At 48.0% G+C, this 23,288-nt stretch overlaps 1 long non-coding RNA gene and 1 pseudogene across 1 annotated transcript in view; both read right to left on the reverse strand.

Moving 5' to 3' along the window:
- The window catches only part of LOC139357795 (uncharacterized), a 45,735-nt gene that overhangs the window by 17,357 nt on the left and 5,090 nt on the right, over window positions 1-23,288 (reverse strand). Inside the window, exons 2-3 of the long non-coding RNA XR_011611558.1 lie at window positions 11,962-12,781; window positions 11,077-11,135 (exon numbers count right to left, since the gene is read on the reverse strand). This is a non-coding gene — a long non-coding RNA (uncharacterized lncRNA). The remainder of the gene's footprint in view (window positions 1-11,076; window positions 11,136-11,961; window positions 12,782-23,288) is intronic.
- LOC112426343 (large ribosomal subunit protein eL37 pseudogene) lies at window positions 15,768-16,357 on the reverse strand (annotated as a pseudogene).

Here is a 23,288-nt window from a genome sequence, read left to right on the forward strand (position 1 = left end):
CATGGTGGCTCACGCCTTTAATCCCAGCACTTTGGGAAGCCGAGGCGGGCGGATCATGAGGTCAGGGGATCAAGATCATCCTGGCTAATACGGTGAAACCCTATCTCTACTAAAAATACAAAAAAAAAAAAAAAAAAATTAACCAGGCGTGGTGGCACACACCTGTAATCCCAGCTACTCAGGAGGCTGAGGCAGGGGAATCACTTGAACATGGGAGGCAGAGGTTGCCGTGAGCCAAGATCACACCACTGTGCCATTGCACTCCAGCCTGGGCGACAGGGGAGATTCCTCCATCTCAAAAGAAAAATAAAACATAAAAAATAAATAACAACCTATGTCTAGGGTGATTATATAAGTTATCATTCAAAGCGACACACTTCGAGAGTGACAAATCCTAAGCCAGATGGAACACCAGGACAACAAGTATAAACTAGAAGAGTCCTGAGAAAACTAGAATGTGTGGTTGCCCTATTGTCTGTTATATTTGCGGCTGAACTTTTCTCCAAGTATATTAATTACTTTAAAACATTTTAATAGACATATTTTTAGAATAGTATGAAGTTTACAGAAACATTGAGTAAAAAATACAGAGTTCTCGTACATCCCCTGCACACTCCCCAACCCCATGCATGCACACACTCCTATTATCATCACCTTGCGTTAGTGTGGTATTTGTTACCATTAATTAACAAATATTGATACATTTTTATTAACTAAAGTCAGTAGTTTACATTAAGGTTCATTCTCTGTATTGTACAATTTTATGGGTAATGACAAAGACATAATGCCCTATATCCACCATAACAGTATTATACAGAATAGTTTGTCACCTTAAAAATGTTTTGTACTCCCCCTATTCATTCTTCTCACTCTCCCCGTATCTCTAGAAACTACTGATCTTTTTACTGTTTCTATAGTTTGCCCTTTCCAAAGTGTCATATCATTGGAATCAAACACCACGTACCCTTTTCAGACTGGCTTTTTGCACTTAGCAATCCACATTTAAAGTTCTTCTATGTCTTTCCATGGCTTGACAGCTCCTATCTTTTTAACGATGAATCATATTCCATTGCACTGATGTGCCACAGTTTGTTTATCCGTTTATCTATTGAAGAATAATATCTTGGTTGTTTCCAACTACTGGTAATTACAAACAAAGCTGCCACAAACATTCATGTGCAGGTTTTTGCATGGACAAAGGTTTTAACTCATTTTGGTAAACACCTAGGAGCACAGTTGCAGGATTGTATGGTAAGCCTATGTTTACCTTTGTAAGAAATTGCTCAACTATCTTTCAAAGTGGCCCTTTGAAATACAAAATATTAGTTGGGTGTGGTGGTGCATGCCTGTAGTCCCAGGTACTCAGGAGGCTGAGGCATGAGAATTGCTTGAACCTGGGAGGCAGAGGTTGCAGTGAGCCGAAATCAGGCCACTACACTCTAGCCTGGGTGACAGAGAGAGACTGTCAAAAAAAAAAAAAAAAAAAAAGTGGCCATACCATTTACATTCTCACTGACAAGAAATGAGAGTTCCTGTTGCTCCATGTCCTAACCAGCATTTGGTGTTGTCAGTGTTTTGGGTTTTAGCCATCTTAGGTGTATAACAGTAGGTCATTGTTGTTTTAATTCGCAAGTCCCTAGTGGCATATGATGTTGGACATATTTTCGTATGCTTATTTGCCACCTGTGTGTCTTCTTTATTTAGGTGCTTATTCAATTTAGGTGCTTATTCTGACCTTTTAAAATTGGGTTTTGGCCGAGTGTGGTGGCTCACGCCTGTAATCCCAACACTTTGGGAGACCAAGGCGGGCAGATCACGAGGTCAGGAGATTGAGACCATCCTGGCTAACACAGTGAAACCCCGTCTCCACTACAAATACAAAAAGTTAGCCAGGTGTGGTGGCAGGCGCCTGTAGTCCCAGCTACTTGGGAGGCTGAGGCAGGAGAATGGCATGAACCCAGGAGGTAGACTTTGCTGTGAGCCGAGATTGCACCACTGCACTCTAGCCTGGGCAACAGAGTGAGATGCTGTCTCAAAAAAATAATAATAATAATAATGGGTTTTAAGTATTTTTTGTATTTTGGATTAAAGTATTTTATCAGATATGTGTTTTGTAAACATTTTCTCCCACTCTGTGGCTTGTCTTTCATTCTCTTAACAGTGTCGTTCACAGAGTGGAAATTTTTAATTTTAATGAAGTACAGCTTAGCAATTTTTTCTTTCATGAATCATGTTTTTTTGTGTTATATCTAAAACATCCTCACCAAACCCAAGGTCACCTAGATTTTCTCCCATGTTATCTTCTAAAAACTTTGTGGTTTTGAAATTTGGTTAGGTCTATGATCCATTTTAAAGTAATTTTTGTGAAGGGTATAAGGTCCATGTCTAGAGTCATTGATTTTGCATGTGTGCCTAATTGTTCCAACACTATTTGTTGTAAAGACTACCTTTTCTCCATTAAATTACCTTTGCTCCTTTGTCAAAGCCTAATTGGCTATATTTGTGTTAGTCTATTTCTAGGCTCTCTATTCTGTTCCATTGATCTATGTGTCTATTCTTTCACCAGTACCATACTATCTTGATTACCGTAGCTTTACAGTATCTTAAAGTTAGGTAGTGTCAGTCCTCTGACTTTGTCCTCCTTCAGTATTGTGTTGGCTATTCTGGGTCTTTGCCTCTCTATATAAATTTTTAAATCAATTTGTTGAAATCCACAAAATAACTTGCTGAGATTTTTATTGGGACTGTGTTGGATTTATAGGTTAAGTTGGGAGAAACTGATATCTTAATAATATTGAGTCTCCTGTTGATGAACATGGACAATTTCTCCATTTATTTACCTGAGTTTTCTTTCCTCAGAGTTTTGTAGTTTTCTTTATACAGATCCTGTATATATTTTGTTAGATTTATGCCTAAGTCAGCCTGTCTTACTTCCCTCTCCTCCCTCCTTTCCTCCCTCTCTTCCTTCCTTCCTTCCTTCATTCCTTCTCTTTCTTTTTTTCTGTCTTTCCTTCTTTCTGGCTCTAATGTAAATGGCATTGTGTTTTTAATGTTAAATTCCAGTTGTTAATCGCTGGTATACAGGAAAGCAATTGGCTTTTATATATTAACCTTGTATGCTGCCCCTTGCAATTATTTATTAGTTCTGGGAGTTTTTTGTTGATTCTTTGAAATTTTCTACATACATAATCACGTTAACTGCAAACAAAACTATTTTCTTTCTTTCCATTCTGTATACCTTTAATTTCCTTTTCTTGTCCTATTGCATTAGCTATGTCTTTCAGGACAATGTTGAATAGGACTGGAGAAAAGCAACATTCTTGTCTTGTTCCCAATCTTAGGGGGAAAGCATTTAGTTTCTCGCCATTAAGTATGTTAGTACCAATTACTTTCTTAAAATGTGGAAAGCAATAAAAACTAATTTAAAATGTCTGTATATTTTCTAGATTTTGTGACTTTTTTTTTTTTTTTTTTTTTTTTTGAGACGGAGTCTCGCTCTGTCACCCAGGCTAGAGTGCAGTGGTGCAATCTCGGCTCACTGCAAGCTCTGCCTCCCGGGTTCATGCCATTCTCCTACCTCAGCCCGAGTAGCTGGGACTACAGGCACCCGCCACCACGCCTGGCTAATTTTTTGTATTTTTAGTAGAGATGGCGTTTCACTGTGTTAGCCAGGATGGTCTCAATCTCCTGACCTAGTTATCTGCCCACCTCAGCCTCCCAAAGTGCTGGGATTACAGGCGTGAGCCACTGCGCCTGGCCTTTTGTGCCTTGCTTAAAAAGGCCTTTCCTACTCCAGGGTTATAGAAGTACATCCCTATATGTTTTTTATTTTCTTTTAATAATTGTATGGGTTTGTTTTTTATCTATGCCTCTTTAATCCATCTGAAAATTATTTTGTACGTGGTGTGAGGTAGGGTTCTGTGGCAGATAGATACTACATGGTTTTCTCAAAATTCATATCAGTGCACTTCTGGTGTTTCCTCCTGTATTGCAGAGATTCCCCTCATGCTAGGATTCCAAGTGTAATGAAGAGTCCCCCAGCTGGATGTCTTCGGGATTCATCATAGCTCCAAGCCAATGACTGAGCACAGAGAGGAAACTAGGGCATAGCCAATTCTTCCCACCAAGATACTTCTTTATGGTCAATCTTTGTGGTAGCCAAGACTTTCCTCAGAGCTGCACCATAGTCTGAGGCTTTTTCTGGCCAACCCTTCTTCCTTCTCTCTTTCCTTTCATAGGTGTCATAACTGTGTCACAATCAGAAGACTTTCCCTACTATTCCTGCTCCATCCCCGCTTTACCTTGCATGGGCATTATCACAACACATCTCTTACCCTCTTAAACTCTATCTTGATGTCTGCTTCCTAGGGGACCTAAGCAGATACAACTCTCATGAAGCTTCAAGTTATTTGGAGAGAAAGGTAGCACCACCTCCATTTTACTAGCACAGATCCTGGTTAGAGGCAGTATGGTCTCAGAACAGCATCCATGGCAAAAACTTCCTACTATCTGGCAGCTTCCAGATTGTAGCAGACATCATCTCCATCAGTGGCTCAGTTCTGCACTGTGGCTTTGGAAGTTGTTCTGGTAAGCTCAATCTGAAGTCTTTTTCTTCAATACCTCCTACATTCCTGGCTGCTATATGTACCTTCCATAAATTCCTTTCTGATTAAAATATTTAGAATAAATTCTCTTTGCAGGAAGCAAAGTCATCACCAATATACTATCTAAGTTAATTTTTTCCCAAGTGGGAAATCTATTGTCCCCAAACTATTGCTCCCAAACCATTTTTGAATAGCCAGTCTTTTTGTACTGGTTTTAAAATGCCCCTTTAAAGGCCGGGCGCGGTGGCTCAAGCCTGTAATCCCAGCACTTTGGGAGGCCGAGGCGGGCGGATCACAAGGTCAGGAGATCGAGACCACAGTGAAACCCCGTCTCTACTAAAAATACAAAAAATTAGCCGGGCGCGGTGGCGGGCGCCTGTAGTCCTAGCTACTCAGGAGGCTGAGGCAGGAGAATGGCGTGAACCCAGGAGGCGGAGCTTGCAGTGAGCCGAGATCGCGCCACTGCACTCCAGCCTGGGCAACAGCGTGAGACTCCGTCTCAAAAAAAAAAAATAAAATAAAATAAAATAAAATAAAATGCCCCTTTAGCATACACTACATTGCCATGTCTCTGTTTCTTTACTGTCCCATTGATTGAATTACACCTGCATTCATCACTTTATAGTAAATATTTGTATGTGGAAGGGCTGTTTCTTCCTCATTGTTCTTGCTGTGTCAAAATTTGTTTGGCTATTCTTGTGCATTTTTTTCTTCTAAGATGACTTTTAGAATTAGCTTGTAAAGTTACATTTTTAGAACTCTTGTTAAGTTTTTATTGGGATTTTACTGAATTTATAGATTAATTTTGGGAGAATTTATGTCTCTACAATATTGGATCTTCACCAAGGCCCATTTGTATTGGGGGCTGGCTAAATGGCTTAGGAATAGGCCTGAAGCTTGAAGGCACACAGACTGGTGAGCAGGTAGTTCCAACGCAATCAGATTATTGCCTCAGTACCCAACACAGAAGTTCCAGAGAGAGCCCCTAGGATGTCCTGGAAGAGTCCAGAAAGTCTTCACAGACACAGAGGCAGCATTCGAGCTGAGACTTGAAGGATGACTAAGATTTTTCTAGGGAGAACAGTGGGAAGTGTGTATCCCAGGAAGAGACAGCATGAGCAAAGGTACTCTGGCATGGGAAGACCTGGAGTGTTTGAGAAACCACAAGTTGTTCTGGATCACTCAGGCATGCAGTGGCAAGGGGGTGGGGGAAGGTGGTGCCAAAACAGTATTGATTTGGCCAGAAGGGTAGTCATTTGATGGCCAACGTGTGTGCCAGGCACTATCTTAAGCACTAACTTTTTGAACATGTACAGCATGCCAGTTACAAAGCTACTGTCATGATTCCCATGTTACAGTGAGACAATATAGTTAAAGAGGAGTCCGCTGGCCATGGTGACTCATGCTTATAATCCCAGCACTTTGGGAGGCCAAGGCAGGAGGATTACTTGAGCCCAGGTGCTTGAGACCAGCCTGGGGAACATAGTGAGATCCCTCTACAGCATTTTTTTTAATTAGCTGGGTGTGGTAGTGCACACCTGTAGTCCCAGTTACTTGGGAGGCTAATGTGGGAGGATCACTAGAGCCCAGGAGGTCGAGGCTGTGGTGAGCCATGATTGTGCCACTGTACTCCAGCCTGGGGGACAGAGCAAGACACTGTCTAAAAGAGAGAGAGAGAGAAGTTAAGCGACTGTCTCAAAGTCATGTGGCTAGAAAGTAGTGGAAGTAACACTCAAGCCCAGGGATGTGGGCCTCAGGGGCCATCCATCTTCTTATCTCTACACTGTTTGAAGAGCCTCATAGGCTGAACCACAGAGTACCGGCCCATCAATCCCAGTGATCTGTTGCCCACAGATCCACCAGGATGAGCCTGTAGAGTCTGACGATACCCTACAAATAAGATTTGCTAAGCCAGGAAAGGAGAGACATGGCAGTTCCTCCTACAAGAGGCTCATTTAAGCTGCAGCCTCAGGAGAGATGATGTCTGGGGATACATGTGATACTTGAACCAAGGCAGCTGCCAGGGAATAGAGAGGAAAGGCTGGAAGAGAGGCCATCAGGATTTGAACCTCAGACTCAGACTCCAAATCAAATCTGCTTTTCATACCACACTGTCACTCATTCATTCATTCAGCACTTACTAAGCCCTTACTGGGTACCAGGCTGGGTGCTGGCTGCCAGGATACATCCTGCTTCTGCCCTAAGGCTAGACCCAGAGCTTAAAAAGGTGACTGATCAGAGCTATCCCAACCACACCACATGACAAGAAGGACCAGGATGTGGCCGACTTCCCCGGCTTCCCACAACACCCCACCACAGCCTTCCCTGTCCATGTGGGGCTCACACTCTGTCTCCTCATAGTGCAGAATGCCTCTCTCCCTTTTTCTCTCTCTCCCTTCTTTCCTTCCTCCCTCTGCCATCCCTCCCTCCCTCCTTTCCTTTTATTCATTCAACAAACATTCACAGATTGCTGGCCTTCTGCCAGACTCCAACTAGGTGCTAGAGAAGCAAAGACGCAAGATGAAGCCTTATCTGAAATGATTACAGGAAAGAGAAAGAGAAAAGAAACATGAGAAATAGCCATCGGGAATCTGTCTGGGAACCATAGGGGCGCAAAGGGTCTCAAAGGGTACTGTGGTGGTCAATTCAGAGTTGGGGGGGCAGGGGAGCATTTTTTTGCAAAAGAAGCAGCTTCAGCATCACTGAAGAGGTGTTAAAAAGCCTGGAATATTCTGGAAACTGCAAGTATGGGGTTGCGTTTTAAAGGCTAAGCTTTGGTCTGGAAGCACACAGGCAGAGTTTGGCATTCTGGCTATGCCACGTACAACCCGTGTAGCCCATGTGAGTTATTTAACTTCTTTGAAATGATTTCTTCATTTGTAAAATGGGGATAATAATTTTCATTTCACAGGGTCATTGTGAGAATTAATTGAGAAAATTTATCCCACAAAATATCTTTTGGACACCTACTATATGCCAGACACAGTTGCAGCCTGGGAGTGCACAGTTAAACAAAATAGATCCAGTCCTTGCCCCCATGGGGCTCATATTCTAGTGAAGGGAGACAGAAAATGAGCAAATGAAAGCATAGCATCATGTCAAGTAGTGGTAAGTGATTGCAAAACAGTAAAGCGGGTGTCTCAGGTTGGGCACCCCAGGAGCAGCCCCTGAGATGAGGATTTGCTAAGGAAGTGCTCACAGGGGCCGCTGGTAAGGGACTGGGGAGGCAGGGCAGGGGGAGCGAGGAGGCCCAGCAGGCATTCGGCCTCAAGTCAAATTGAGCCCCACAGAGGAGGCTTCAGCCTGATCTCACAGGAAACACTGGCATGGTCCCAGCCTTCCACACCCCCACACCCTTAGTCACTGGTTAGAGGGCACCCAGGGATGTAAATTTCCAGGCTGTTCTTGTGCCTGCAGAGAAAGCAGGTTCCAGTAGCCCAAGGATGGGTCTCTAGAGAAGGTGGGAGAAGAGAAGTAAGGAGGAAGGAAGAAAGGAGAGAAGGAGGGAGGGAAGGAAGGAAGGAAGGAAGGAAGGAAGGAAGGAAGGAAGGAAGGAAGGAAGGAAGGAAGGAAAGAAGGGAGGGAGGGAGGGAGGAAGGAAGGGAAGGGAAGGGAAGGGAAGGGAAGGGAAGGGAAGGGAAGGGAAGGAAGGGAAGGAGCTAGAAGCTTCTTCCTAGAAGCTCAGTGGCCCTTGCTCTTCTCTCTGCTGAGGGTAACGGGGCTGCCTGTACTCATGGGGAGAGGTTGAACTTTTAAATCAGAAGGCGCAGGTTTGAAGCCTGGCTCCCTCGCTTCCTGACTGTGACAGCCTTGGATGTACCACTTAGCCACTCCTAACCTGAGGGAGGGAGGGAGGGAAGGAGGGAGTGGGAGGAAGGAAGGAAGGAAGGAAGGAAGGAAGGAAGGAAGGAAGGAGAAAGGAAGGAAGGAAGGAAAAGGAAGGGAAGGAAAGAAGGAAGGAGAGATGAAGGGAAGTCAGGGGAGGGAGGAAGGGAGGAAGGAAGGGAGGGAAAGAGGGAGATGAGCAGGGCCATGGGGATTGTGGAACTGGATTCAGTCCTGGCCCATGAATCCCGGTGCTCTGTTGCCCCTGTTCCTCTGTTGCAGGAAGATCTGGCTCTTCAGGGTTTGCTGTTTGACAAAATGTCAGTGACTTACATTTACAAATGCTTTAGCATGCCCAAGACAGTTTCATATAACTTGATGAACTGGAAGAGCAGGTAGCATTATTTTTATATCCTCTCTCCTCAGGGTGGACAAGTGGTGGTTGCCCCCGTAACCATCCTATCCCCTCCCACTGGGCAGCAGCCATGCCCTGCGGATAGGACAGTCCCACCCCAGTGCACGGGTCTAAAGGCTGTTTGATCCAGTGAGAGATATGCAGATGAGGAATCCAGAGATCTGGGATCCAAAGTCCAGCTTGACCACAACTGACTGAGTGACCTTGGGCTTGTCCATTCCCTTCTCCGGGCAGCAGTTTCCTTGTCGGTCACATGAGGGGCTTGTGTTACTGACAGGGGATCTGTAACATTCTTCCTGGCACTGGGATCCTCTTATTTCTGAGATTGTAGATTGCCTGGCCAGCTGAGGGTCGTGGACAGAGTCTAAGGTGAAGAGTACAAAGATCCGGGTTCAGACTTGGGCCCCACTTAGCACCTCTGTGTCATTGTCCTCATCTACAGGGTGAAGAAAAGTCATTCTTGCCCAAATTACTTTCCTGAGTGAATAAAGGAATAAAAGATGATAAAGCTGCAGAAAATGTAAAATGTTTACTCTTGTTAATCATTTGTGAGCATCTGCTCAATCCGGGCATTGTGGCGAGAACCTTATGTACTTTATCTAAGTTCATTACTGAGACCTCGAGGTAAGAACTATCCCCAGGGTTGTGAGGGGAAATGCTTAGCAGCCAGCCCGCCGGGCAGGAAGGTCCTGATTTGTAGTGTTTGCCCATTTCAGTGGTGTCAATGCTTCCACTTTGGCCCTTTCCAAGCTAAGCGAGCTCATGTTACTGAATGCAGAGCTGGGAAGAAATGCATACAATTGGCTTTCTGGAGTGGAAATGAACCAGCTCCAGTGCATCACTGACTCTATCCACTTTATTGATAAGAAAGCGGATTCAGAAACATCTCCAAATTCACAGTCAACACCAGCAGAGTCAGGATTGAAACCCAAGCCTGACTGCCTAGAAGCTCAGTGGTCCCTGCTCTTCTCTCTGCTGAGGGTAACGAGGTGTACTGTGCTCACGGAGAGAGGCTGAACTTTTAAATCAGAAGGCACAGGTTTGAAGCCGTGTTCCCTTGCTTCCTGGCTGTGAGAGCCTTGCGTGCACCACTTAGCCACTCTTAACCTAAGGCCTCAGTTTTCTCATCTGTTAAAAGGGAGAGAGTGAGTACCCAGCACACACAGTTTCTCTGTGACTCCAGTGAATGTGGCCGTGCTTTGTAACAGATCATTTTGTAAGCAACAGCACCTGGCACCTCACCAGTGGTCTGCTGCGAGGACGCTGCTTCCAGCAGGACTTGGGGCCCCCAGCCCACCTCCCTGTGCCCAAGGATCTGTAGCCGAAGGCCGGTAGAAGCATCTCAGAGCTCCTGCTTCAGCCCCACCATGGAGCTCCCCTCCCTCGGTTCCCAACTCCTAACATTCCAGCACAAGTCCCTCCCTTCTGCCTCTCCCCAGGAGTTAAGCCCAGCAGAAACCAGAACCCTTCTCAGAGCTGCTAGAATCTTGTGCCCCATAAATCAGGATGCTGAGCTGTGAGACCAAAGGAAAGCTCTGGAAAAGGAAGTCAATCACCTGATGATTGTTTTTAAATAGCATCTCGTGAACTCAGACTTACCCATGGGATGAAACTGCCTTCCACCACCGCCACCGCCAGTAAGGATATTTGGGGCTCAAACCTCCTTCTCTTGATGCTTAAGCAGCATGGGGTGCAAAGGGCCCTGCAGCAGGGCCCAGGGCTCCTGGAAACCATGGCCTGCTCTGTGACATGGCCCAGAGGGAGCTCAGATACCCTCTTGAAACCTGCACTCACCCGGCCTGGCTGACTTTGATAGAGGGAGACAGAAGGTCTTTGGGGAACTTTTGTAAGAGGGAGACATTGTGTTCTCTTTAAAAGCCAAGATTATCCCCAGGTCACATGAGTTTACACACACACACATGCACGCATGCCCTTACACATACACATGTGTGCCCATGTGCACACACATTCACCTACATGTGCGCGCACTCCCATCTATTCATCTTGGAGTGCCCTGGATTCTGGAGATGCAGAGGTGCACGTTGTGGTGTTGACTGTGGTCCTCAGAAGAGGCAAGAAAGAGATTTTGGGGTGACCCAAATCCCAGCAGAGCCCCTAGCAATGCAGAATGGGGAAGAGTATGGACTGGGAACTGCAAGAGACCAAGAATCAGGAGAAGGGATTCCTGAGTGAAAGAAGGATTCTGGAGCCACCTCAGGAGGGGCAGCTTACCTGCACTGGCTTCTGGGCAGAACCTGGGCAGCAGGCGCTTTGCAAAGGGTGGGTTTGACCTGGAACAGAGAGAAACAGACGTAGGATCTGAGAAAGGGATCTTTCTTTCTGAGCGACTGGTAGAACTCTGAGAAAGGACTGATCTGGCCTTAGATTGAACGATGGAAGGAAGCGCAAGCTACGATGAGGCCTGGAAACCCCTCCAATGTTCTGGGACAAGCAACCAGCCAGAATGGATCATATGAGCCAGGGCTCTTCACCCTGGCTTGTGTGTGATGTCATCCAGAGCTTTCCTTTAAGTATACGCCGGGGGGGTGGTCTGTACAGAGATGGGTTGGGGATGTCAGGGTCGAGGGATGGGGGTCAGGGGGCAGAGTTTGGAAGCTGGGGTGGCCCTGGAAGGTTGGTCATGTCCTCTTGGTATTAAATGGGGTGGTAACAGGCATTGAGAGTGGTTCTCGCTGTGGGAACCTGAGCTAAGAAGAGGTGGGGTGGGGACGGGTAGTCTAGTAGGCCAGGTAGCATCAACTAAGGGACCTTCCAGGTGAGATTGCCCTGGTGAATTGACCATAATCCCAGATAGGGCCAATCAAACTCCAAAGAGAGGGGAACCTGCAGACCCTCCTTGGCCAACATGTTCAACCCTTATGAGGGCTTGGAATGCCGATGCCCCACCCCCCAGGCTGCCTTAGCCTGGCACAAGACCCCCTAGATGGCTGGAGCTGTGAGTACGGGGTCTGTGCAAAGCCTTAGGGCCACTCCATACGGCCGTGGTGGGCCCAGTAACCTGCTCAGACCACATTAGAGCATGCTGTCTGGTCCCTGGGGCATTTCTAGATTCAAGGCCTTCCCCTTACAGTGTTGAACAAATCCTAAACCCCGGACCTCAGAGTTATCTTTTTCTCCTCCCAGATACATCACCCCCGCACCGGAGAGCCTTGGTGGGTGCTGAGAAGGCTCTCAAAGGCATGTGTCCCAGTTACAGACAGCCGCTGGGCCACCTTCCTCGGAGGCTGAGCTTAAGTCTCTGACGGCAGCTTCTGAGAGTTGCCCCCCTGGTTCTGCCCAGGAAAGGAGCCTTGGCCTCTCCAGAGGCAGATGTGGGATCCCTTAGAGACTGTGGATCTGCACCAGCAGAAGGGTGGGGCTGGTGAAGGCTCCTTAGATGTCCTTGTCCACCCCATGTGTTGCATAGATGAGGAGCCTGAGGTCCACGGAGAGGACATGGTTACTCCTGGGTCCCAGAGGCGGGTTCAGGGCAGACCTGGGGCTCCTACTGCCCATCTTTTCTATCAAAGTTCACGCTGCTGTCCCGAAGACCCTGCTCCAGATACGGAGTTGCAGAAGCTTTCCTGAGCCTAGGTGAGGACCTGGCCCACCCTACTTTCCCAGGATGAGCGTTGGTGAGGGCCAGGGTGAGCTCTGGCCGAGGCAGGAAAGCGCTGTCTAAACACGCTCTGGGGCCTGTGCGTCTGGCTGGCTGTCCCCCGGGCCAGGTGGGCCTCTGACACACAGCAGGAATTTTCCACTGGCGCATCCTCTGGCTGGTTGGGATCCAAAGCATTTTCCAGCCTTTTTGTTTCACTCCAGTTGTCTCCCCTGCCCCATGAAGATGCGCCCTGGGGCCCAGAGCGTGGGGGCCGTGAATTTTCAGAGAAGCTTCAGGGAGCCCCGCTTCTATGACCCAGAAGCCATCAGTCAGTACCTAAAATACAGAATGAAGGAAAGGAAAATCACTTTTAATAAATCTACATAGATAGTGAAATTAAAGTTCAGAGAGAAGGTGACATGTCCAAGGTAGATCCAACACAGGTTTGTCTAAGCCTGGCACCGTCCTGTTTCCACTGTACCAGTTTCCCAAGGTTAACAGCCAAGGTCACAGGAAGACACTGCGAGGGGGAGTTTCAAAGATGAAGCTGTGGCCAGGCACGGTAGCCCACACCTTTAATCCCAGCACTTTGGGAGGCCAAGGTGGGCAGATCACCTGAGGTCAGGAGTTCAAGACCAGCCTGGCCAACGTGATGAAACCCTGTCTCTATTAAAAATACAAAAATTAGTCTGGTGTGGTGGTGCACGCCAGTAATCCCAGCTACTTGGGAGGCTAAGGCAGGGCAATCACTTGAGCCTGGGAGGCAGACATGGCAGTGAGGTGAGATCACACCACTGCACTCCAACCTGGGCAACAGAGCAAGACTCCATCTCAAAAAAAAAAAAAAAAAAAAGCTGCAGGAGGGAGCTGGGCCATCCATGTGGGGACACTGCCAACTCACAGAAGTCCCTGGAAAGGACAGCTGAGTGTGCCAGCGACACATGCATCCCCATGCTGTGTCACTCCAGCCTGGAAGCAGCAACGCCAGCAGCTCCTCCCCAAAGGCCAGGCCAGGCGGCCGGGGCCCACGCTTTAGGAGCCTGTGACTCCTCATCCTGCATCACAGTGGTAGGACTTTTTCCTGGGTTGGGGTTGACACGTTTAACCCTGCATCCAGAGCATTCCTTGGGTAGCAATAAGGGCCTTGACCTGGAACCTGTGGGGAGGACAGCCTGAGAAGCTGGGCCTGCAGATGGAGACCAGCTGGGCTGGAGCCTGAGTCTTGTGGGGCCTTTGTCAAGCCATGCAGGCGGGCCACAGGAGGCCACAGTGGGCAGCCACAGGCTGCTGCTTGCTCCCAAGGCAGTGTTCCTGGTGGTTGGGGTGGTACCTGTGCCTGCAGGGCAGGTTCACAGCAAAGGAGAGAAGACCGACTTAGCACACTGAATGGCATTCTCTGGGCTCCTCCCTTGGACCCTGGGAATGTTTCCTAGAATCATCACCAACTGCCCAGAGCCTGGGCCTCCACAAAACTGACCTCAGGGAGACCCCAGCCCATTCAGAGAGGTGGGCAAGTCGGGAAGGTGATGACAGGAAGATCTGGGGTGCCATTTGGCCTGTGCAGCCTCCCACTCCCATGAAACTCCTTGCTATGGTTTGAATGTTTCCCTCCTCTGAAACTTATGTTGAAACTGAATCCCCAGTGTGGCAGTATTGAGAAGTGGGGCCTTTAAGAGGTGATTAGGTCATGAGGGCTCTGCCCTCATGAATGGATTAATCCATTCATGGATTAATAGATTAATGGGTTAGTGGATTAATGGGCTATCATGGGAGTGGGACTGGTGGCTTTATAAGAAGAAGAGAGATCTGAGCCCGTACGCTCAGCCCCTCACCCTGTGATGCCTCGTACCACCCAGGGATTCTGTACAGAGTCACCACCAGCAAGAAGACCCTCAGCAGCCCCTTAGCCTTGGACTTCTTAGCCTCCATAGCTTAAGAAATAAATTCCTTTTCTTAGCCCGGCACAGTGGCTCATACCTATGATCCCAGCACTTTGGGAGGCCGAGGCGGCAAATCACCTGGGGTCGGGAGTTCAAGACCAGCCTGACCAAAATGGAGAAACCCAGTCTCTACTAAAACTACAAAAATTAGCCAGGCGTGATGGTGGGCACCTGTAATCCCAGCTACTCGGGAGGCTGAGGCAGGGAGAATGGCTTCAACCCGGGAAACAGAGGTTGCAGTGAGCCAAGATTGCACTACCGCACTCCAGGTTGGGTGAGAGAGCAAGACTCCATCTCGAAAAAATAAAAAATAAAATCACAAATTCCTTTTCTTTGTAAATTGTTCAGTTTCAGGTATTCTCTTTAAAGCAACGAAAAATGGATTAAGACACTCCTACGGCTGGCTCCCCATTGACCAGCCCAGCATTTCTTGTGTTAGAGAAAAAAGTTTTTCCATGGTCAAATAAATTTGGGAAATCAGGCCAAACCAGTCCTCATTCCCAAATGTATTACAAATTTCCTTCAGATCTTCTAGACAGTGGTTCTCAAGTAGGGGTGAATTTGTCCCCCAGGGGACACTTGTCAATGTATTTAGACATTTTTAGTTGTCACAACTGGGAAGGTACTACTGGAATCTAATGGGTGAAGGCCTGGATGTTGCTAAACATCCTATAATGCACAGGACATCCCATAATAAAGAAGTATCCAGGCCCAAATGTCAATAGTGCCGAAACTGAGAAACTTTGTCCTAGAGTGTTGCATAGAACTCCAGGGAGGTGTTCAGGGGCCACAGTATAGAGAACATTTGTCATTCTTTCAGGCCTCCCAGCATCTGCTCTCCCTTCCCATGTTTGAGGATTTGCCTCATGTTTTGAGCAAGAAGCTGCGCCCAGAACGGAAGCTCTATGAAGCCCATCCACATCGTCCCAGCCTCTCTTGCAGCTAGGTGGGAGGCACGTGACCTCCCTCCACCAGTCACATGTATTTTCCCCAGGCTTTGAATCCAAAACTCATGATGCAGAAAAGTGAGACTATGCAGAGCCTATTGTGTAGTGGTGAGGGAGGTGGCAGCAGCTGTGGTGGGGGGGATATAGGTGGTCCTAGAGGCAGCACCCAGGGTAGATGGAGCTAGTGGCACAAGCTAAGGTGTCTATGTAGCAGTAGGGTCTTCCTGGGGTCCATTACACAATGTGACTTTGGGTGTTGTTCCTGGCTACTTTGCCTCTGACCTTGATTTTTCTGACCCTACAAGAGATTCTGTGAGCTACCCAAGATCTTTAGAATAAATCCTTTTTAAGCTTAAATTAGGAAAGTCGGCTTCCATTTCTTGCAATTAAGAACTAACTGGGTGGTACTGAGTTCTCCAAGTGTATTTGGGCACAGGATTCTTTTTTCTTTATTTTTTATTGTTAAACCAGAATATTTATTGCATGACTAATTGTTGAAATTCTTAAGATGAACTGGATGCTGCAACAGCTGCCCTCTTGGGTTGAGGTGTTGTTTCTTCACAGAACCCATGCCTGAATCTGCGGTATACAATTTTTAGGTGCCTCATTCGACCAGTCCTGGTGGTATTTCGTCTTTTAGCCTTGGCACTCCAGTTATACTTTCTCTTGCGCTTGGTGGGTTAGCCGCATTTGCCACAGGTCAACTTCTGAAGGTGGTAGGCCTTAGAGCCACAGTGGCAGCACAGCATGTGTGTCTCATTGCAACGCTTTCCAAACAATGATGTTCCCTTCATCATCTTGCTTCTGTGGCTGAGACCAGAGAGTGGGCACAGGATTCATTGTTTTGCAGAACATCTCGAGGAATCCTTGTGCTATGAGTATACTTTAAGGTATATTGGCCAAAATGAGAGTCAAATAGGGATTCCCATAACCTCTGCTCCTGCCAGACCAGACCACTGCAATAGCTCCACCTCCGGCAGAGGTCCAGGACCAGTGAGGACATCAGCATCTCTCTCCTGGTTGTAGCTGAGTCAGGGATACCCCACAACTACCCTTCTCTTCCATGCCATCAAGGGTTGAGAATAACTGCAGCTGGCTGCAGCCTCAAAAATCAAAACACAATCAAGGTGTGGAAATGATTGGGCTTATCAGAAGAAGATGGAAGAAACTGGAAATGTGCACAAGAACTCTGATGCCTGATAGGGGTGATGATACTGGCAAATCAGAGATGGGTTTAAAGAGAAACTTTAGGTTTTAAGAATTTAAGAAGTCAGGAGGGAAAAGAGAGACTTTTGGGGAAGGTCAGATATCTACCTAGAAAAGAGTGAAGCTATTTTAGGGGATTTTATATCTGGACTTCATGGAAGATGCTGAGCCCATTTTCAGATATGTTTAAACAGAGCAATTTTAAATGACATTCATTTATTTACTCAACAAATATGTACCAAGAACTAGACATTAAACAAGTGCTGGGGCAGCAGTGTTGAAGAAAGCAAGCATAGTGATCTGCCCGTACCCTCCTAGAGCCTGAGATTTAGTCGGGGAGGCAGATACCCAGTTCTTAAGATGCAACTGATCTTTCCATTATAATGGTGTTTTATCACTGGGGAAGAGAGTGAGAGCTGGGGAAATATATGTGGTGTAACCCTCTCTGGGGTCATGAGGGACTTCCTGGGGATGGGACCATCAGAGGAGCAGAAGTAAGTAGATGGGAAGAGGGGCAAGTCTGGCGGAAGAAGGGTCCACAATGGGGCTAAGATGGAAGGATTATGGAGGGTTTGGGTACTGAAAGAAGGCTCCAGAAGCCCAGGGTTAGGGCAGGGCAGGACAGAGGACCTGAAGCTGGGCTGGAGAGGTAGGCAGGAGCCAGATCCACAAGAGTCTTGTAGGCAATTTCAAGGATCCAGGTCTTCATCCTGAAAGCAATAGAAATAATTGGGGGGTTTGGATGAGAGCCATGTTACTTAAGGCTGAAGGAATCTGAAACTATAAAATCCAATGTGGCTTCTTCACCTCACCTCAGGTGGGGATTGTGGTCCAGGTGAACTAAAAAGAGGGAGGCAGAAGGAAAAGTATGGACTTTGGGAGGCACCTACAGTGTGCTCAAGCAGCACGCTGGGCACTTTACATGTGGCGTTGCCTTTATAGCAGAGCTGAAATAACCAGAAAAGAAGCCCTGGCCCACTTAAAGCTGCAGTATGTGCTTCCTCCCACTCCCCCAAAGAGTTGGGTGTCCCAGGCCTGAAGGCTGTCAGGGAGCTTCTGGGAGAAACAGGCAGCATCCTTGAGAAGCTGGAGGAGCAGGAGGGGTGGAGAAGAAGGAAGTAAGCAAGAGGAACTGGCCCACACAGCCAGAGCACATCCAGAGAGTGAGCTGAGAAGGAATCTTAGAAATCGGCAGGTCCAACTACCCTTTTTACAGATGAGGAAACTGAGGTCCAGGGTTCAGTGGCAGAACTGGAAATAAAGCCAGCTCTTTAGCTTCTTTTCCGCTGTTCTTCCTACTGCTCCAGGTGTGTGCACAGGTCCCTGTGTGCATGCACATGTGCACGCCGTGTGTGTGTGTGTGTGCGCGTGCACACACATACGTGGCTGAGATGAGGTCATCTGTCTCTCCTTCCATCCGTAATCCAGGATGGCCATGATGTCGACATGCATTAAGATGTTTATAGAAATAAAAAAAAAATGCTTAGGAAAGAAGTTAATCTCTATATGGGGGCAGGGGGATCCAGTTTCAGAAGGTTAATGTCTTGATTTTTTTTTAAATCCCTTTTCTGTTTTATTCAAAGAGGATTTGGTGTTCTCAGCCCCAGCTGGGAGCTTAAGAAAACAAATCTGCGTTTTTCAGCCTCGGCCTGTCCCTGAAGCTCTAGGCCTCTTTTATTGGACCTGAGGACAGGGATGCCTGGAACCTGGTCTCTACTCAGGTCAGCTCCGTGCCTCAGTTTTCCTCCGTACAGAGGCCTGGGGCTTCCCTTTCTATCCCTCTTCCCAAGAGCTGTTTGTCCAACCCAAGAGCAAAAGGGCTCAGACACAGAAGATGAGAAGCAGAATTCACAGCTGAAGTTGGGGGACTTGGCCTGGCAGCTGAGAGAGGACAATAAGCTCTGAGGGAGACTCTGAGGTATAAGCAGAGAGAGGGGGAAGATACACAGACAGCAGTGTGTTGTGGAGAACTTGCCAGGAATCCCACCTTCCCCATCTACTGTCTGGATGAAACTTGGAGTGACCTTTCCTCCTTGGAAAAATGGGGGTGGCTGTGGGGCCACATTTGCACTGGCTATGCTCTTACAACTGCTGAGTTTCAGGGCAAACATGATAATGTATTTCTAAGGTCAGCATTGGTAGGTGGACAGAGGCCTTGGTGTGGCCATCTGTGGTCCCCAAGCCACTGGAGACCAACCGCCTCCTGGGGTCCCCACCCATCAGACTCAGTAGCTTCTTGGCCCAAAAATCCCAAGAGAGAATTCCCTTTTGCAGAAGGCTGAACTGCCCACGGTAGCACAAGGAGAGCTGGTACCCTCACCCAGGGCTAATTGGGTTCCCAGAAATTTTGACTACAACAAAAAAACAGGTCCCAGTTCCTCCAGATTCCCAAGGTCAACACCAGTATCGGCTGCCCTGGCCTTTGCCTGGAATGCCATCATCCCTTTGCTAGGCCTCAATTTTTCTTATTAGGAAACTCAGCAATGGATTTTGAGCTCAATCGAGTGTTGATGCCATCATCATGTTAGCCCTCGGCCCTTCCCCGCTCTGGGCCTCTGTTCTGTCACCTGTTAAATGGGAATTTAGCCCGGATGACCTCCTGCACCACATGCAAGTTCCCTTTGGTGCTCATTTCAAGATTCTAGACTTCTGAGTCCTGCCTAGGCTCTTGCGGGCCTCTCATCAACTCAGTCTTTCCACAGCCCACCCCCCAATCCCAGGCTAGATGCTAGCGAGGCCCCTCGTTAATCTAGTTGACAGGCCTGGAACCTGCTTCTGTTTGTCAATTCCTTCCTCCCAGCATGCTGGTCCAGAGTCCAGCAGCGGGGGCCATGGGTGTCAGGATTCTCCCTCGGCAGTCCCTTTCACCCAGGCAGATCACCTAAGCCTCAGGCTAGCTTCCTTCTTGGGCTCTGGCATGGGTTGGTTTCCAACCCTTATCAAGGAAAGAAGGAACAGGGGGCCGCGGCACGCCAGTCGTACTGTAAGGACTGCAGCTTCCCTTATCTCCCTTAATCTTGCCATCCTCCTGAGGCAGTTGGGGCCAGGAACCCCACTTTAAGAAAAAGGGGTTGGGACAGACCCCACCCAGAGATGCTGACTCCAGAGCTTGGGCTCCTTCCTCGGCCTTGTGCTGCCTCCTTAGGTCTCCTCTGGGAAAGCAGGGCAGAGTTCTTTGGCCAGGAGTCCTGCCTTAACTCAATTCATCAAATATTTATTAATAGACCAGGTTTGCTTGGCATGGTGTTAGGGGACAGAAAGGGACCACGCAACCTATGGGGTGATTCCCTTCCAGCCCCTGAGCTGGGTCTCGATCCCTCCCCCAGGACAGTGTCAGGCCATCATCAGACACCCATGGGCCTCTGACAGCCGCTTTCCCAATTGTTCTTTTGGATCCAGCAAGTTACAGCTCATTCCTTTGGCCCACATTGTTCCTTAACGACATCACTTTTTCCATCTCCCGAAGGCACCGGCACCGTGCCCTTCTGCCTGAGCACTGCCTCCCAGCCGATCTCCATCTCCCTGACATGCTGTAGTTTCCATGGATCACTGGAGGGCATCATCTCTGGATCATCTGAGATCTGTGAAGTTCAGGGCCTGAGTACCCCCAGGCCTCCCCATGGTGACCCAACACCGTGACCAACCTTGTCTATGTGGTTGGATGGTCCCTGTCCCTTCAAATCACTGGGTGCCCTGGAGACATGGATCTTCTCCAGGCACCAGGCTCAAAGCCTCAAAGGCATCCTTTAACTTGTGCACAGATATGGGGACCCTTATGAGTCCCCGCTTGGGCTGGATGTCAGGTTGGGCCATGGACAGCTCTTCCTCTCCCTTATCTCCACCTTGCATGGGTCACTAGCACATTCACTGGCAGTCTTCCCTTCCAGTCCCTTTGCAAGCTGAAGTCACTTGGCATCATCCACATCTCTACATACTTCCTATTCCAAGTCAAGCATCGGTTCCTCCTGGGTGAACCCAGGTGCTGGGTCCTGGACCTCCCAACGGCCTTCCTCTCTGAGCTACTCATTCATGCATGTGACTGGTATTTTCCCAAGCTCTCACTGTGTGCCAGGCTCAGTGTTGCCAGCACCTTCTGTTTTACTCCTTGTCATTGATAGCTCTGGCCCCCACCCTTTTCTGGTGAGGGAATATGGCACAGATGGCAAAGCATACACTTTGGAGTCAGAGTGATCTGGGTTTCAGTCCTGGATCTGTCATCTGTTTGTTTGTTTGTTTATTTGTTTATTTATATATTTATTTGAGACTGAGTTTTGCTCTGTCCCCCAGGCTGGAGTGCCATGGCGCTATCTCAGCTCACTGCAACCTCCACCTCCCAGGTTCAAGCGATTCTGGTGCCTCAGCCTCCCAAGTAGCTGAGATTACAGGTGCCTGCCACCATACCCGGCTAATTTTTGTGTTTTCTTTAGTAGAGACAGGGTTTCACCATGTTGGCTAGGCTGGTCTCAAACTCCTGACCTCAAGTCATCTGCCTGCCTCGACCTCCCAAAGTGCTGGGATTAAAGGCATGAGCCACTGAGGCTGGCCATGTTGTCTATTTAATTATGAAAACTTAGACAAGTTGCTTTGCTGGAAGCTTCAGTTTCCTCATCTGTCAACTGGGAATGCTACCATTGCTAGGGCAGTTGGGAACGCTAAGTGCATTCACACATGTACCTGTTGTGATGTGTATTTCTGGCATAAAGGCAAGAAAGAGGCTGGTATATTTGGAGGAACTGCAAAGAATACAGAATGGCAGGTCCAAGGAGCCCTAGGGGAGCAATAAGGCATGTGGCCGGAGAGGCCAGGTGGGCGAATGGTGCATGGCATGGAGGACCAACCGAGCAACCCAGGCCAGACAGAGCCAACAAAGCCAGGAGCTCATCATGTCATACCCCTGCCCAAGCACCTTCATGTCCCCCAACTCCCTGCAAGTGGCAGTGTAGGTTTCTTTGGCCAACCCTTGAGGCTTTCCAGCAAGCATCCAGTTGAGCCTTCTCTCCCATCACACTCTGAAAAAGATGGGGATTAAAGTGGCTTCTTCTTTACAGCCTCTTTCTCGGTGAATGGTCAGTGTCGGGTGTGGAAGAGCAGGAAAGCCTGGGCCTGCCTCTGTGCTCCAGCCCCCACATCCTGCCTCCTTCCTTTTCTTCTCCTTTGGGCCTGATGCAAGAGAATCAGCTCTCTCCAACTCCAGTCTCTGAATCAAGGTTGCTTCTTGCCCCCTGCCCCACCCCCACTAAATAACACCCAAAGGCTGTGTATGGCTCAGCAAGGCCAATGGTTGCCAATCAGCACCAGGGCTCTTCTTTGAGGACAGACCGAGGCTTTGGTCTAATTACATGGGCACCAGGCATCTGAGATCGCCAAGGCCAGGAAAAGTTGAAAGTCAGGTATTTCCCACAGTCTGCTCCAGCAAGGCCAGCCAGCTCTCAAAGCTACAGTCATGACCATCAAAACAGAGAGAAGGGCAAGGTTGGAGAGGGAGTCCTGAAGTCCAGCTATTAATAACATTCTCACCTTTTAATAAAGTATTATCTTAGTTTCACATTCACACCTCACTGGCAATCTCCCCACCCCTGTGTGAGGTGGGCTATGCAGACATTGCTCTCTCCATTTTCTCACTTATAGAGGGGAAACTGAGACTCAGACTCAGAGAAGGGCCGTGGCCTGCCCAAGGTCACCGCAGAGGCCTCTTGCCTTCTGGTCCGTTCCACTGGGCTGCCCATCTCGTAAGTTTGGTTCACATCAGTTGTTTGGTACTGATCCAGAGTTCTAGAACTTCTGTTTAAAATCCCCCTTCAGCATGGGGAGGGAAAGCATTCAGAAAATCTTCCAGGGAGCTCTTCCTCTGGAAAAGGAGAATGCCTTGTGAAGCAGTGTGGATAGAGCAGATGTCATCGTGGCCCACCCCTCGTCTCTTTCCATCTTGCTCATCACCCTTCATTTCCAGGGACCCCCTTTCCCGTTTGTTAACACTCTGACATGACCCACGCAACTTCCTCAACGAATCTGGGACTCCGAAGCCACTAAATCGTGGTCCAAAATATCATAGCCATTTTTGGGGGAACACACATTTCATAAAATTTCTAGAGAAGAAGAAGAAGACTACCAGGATATCTGTATTTTTATTTTAAAAATGTGTTATTTTAGTTATTTTTTTAAACACAATCTGAATAATTAGATCCTATAGTGTGTGTGTTGTATGTTTGGGGATTTCAAACAGGTTTTTATCTAGTTGGTCAGCTCACTTTAACCTGAAACCAGAATTCAAGCCAGCTGGGCTGGATAGACCAGAGTTTCAAGATTAGAATGGATCTTCTCTAGTCCATCCTATTTGTTTGACAGATAGGGAAACTGAGGCTCGGAATAGAGAAGTGCTCTCCTCAGTGAGCACTTCTGGCCCCTTCTGGGCTACACAGAGCAAAGCCAATCCCCCCTCAGGTGATAGCTGTCACGTCCCCTGCATCTTTTCTTCTGGCTGAACATCCCAAGGCCTCTCCTTTGTGCCACGTACATCATGCTGGTGAGGCCCCTTGTTAATCTGGTTGACAGGCCTGGAACCTGCTTCTGTTTGTCAATTCCTTCTTCCCAGCATGCTGAGAAAGAAGGAAATTCAGCTCCTTTGTGGCAGAGCCAAGCCTCAACCCAAGTCTTTGAGTCCCCCTTGGGTACTGTTTCTACAGTGCACTGTGCTCTGAGATCTGGGAAGCCTGCGGAAGGGGCCAGGGAACTGCTTTCTGAGCAGCCCCT

Source organism: Macaca nemestrina, chromosome 13 (assembly GCF_043159975.1).
Source record: "Macaca nemestrina isolate mMacNem1 chromosome 13, mMacNem.hap1, whole genome shotgun sequence".
Taxonomy (NCBI): domain Eukaryota; kingdom Metazoa; phylum Chordata; class Mammalia; order Primates; family Cercopithecidae; genus Macaca; species Macaca nemestrina.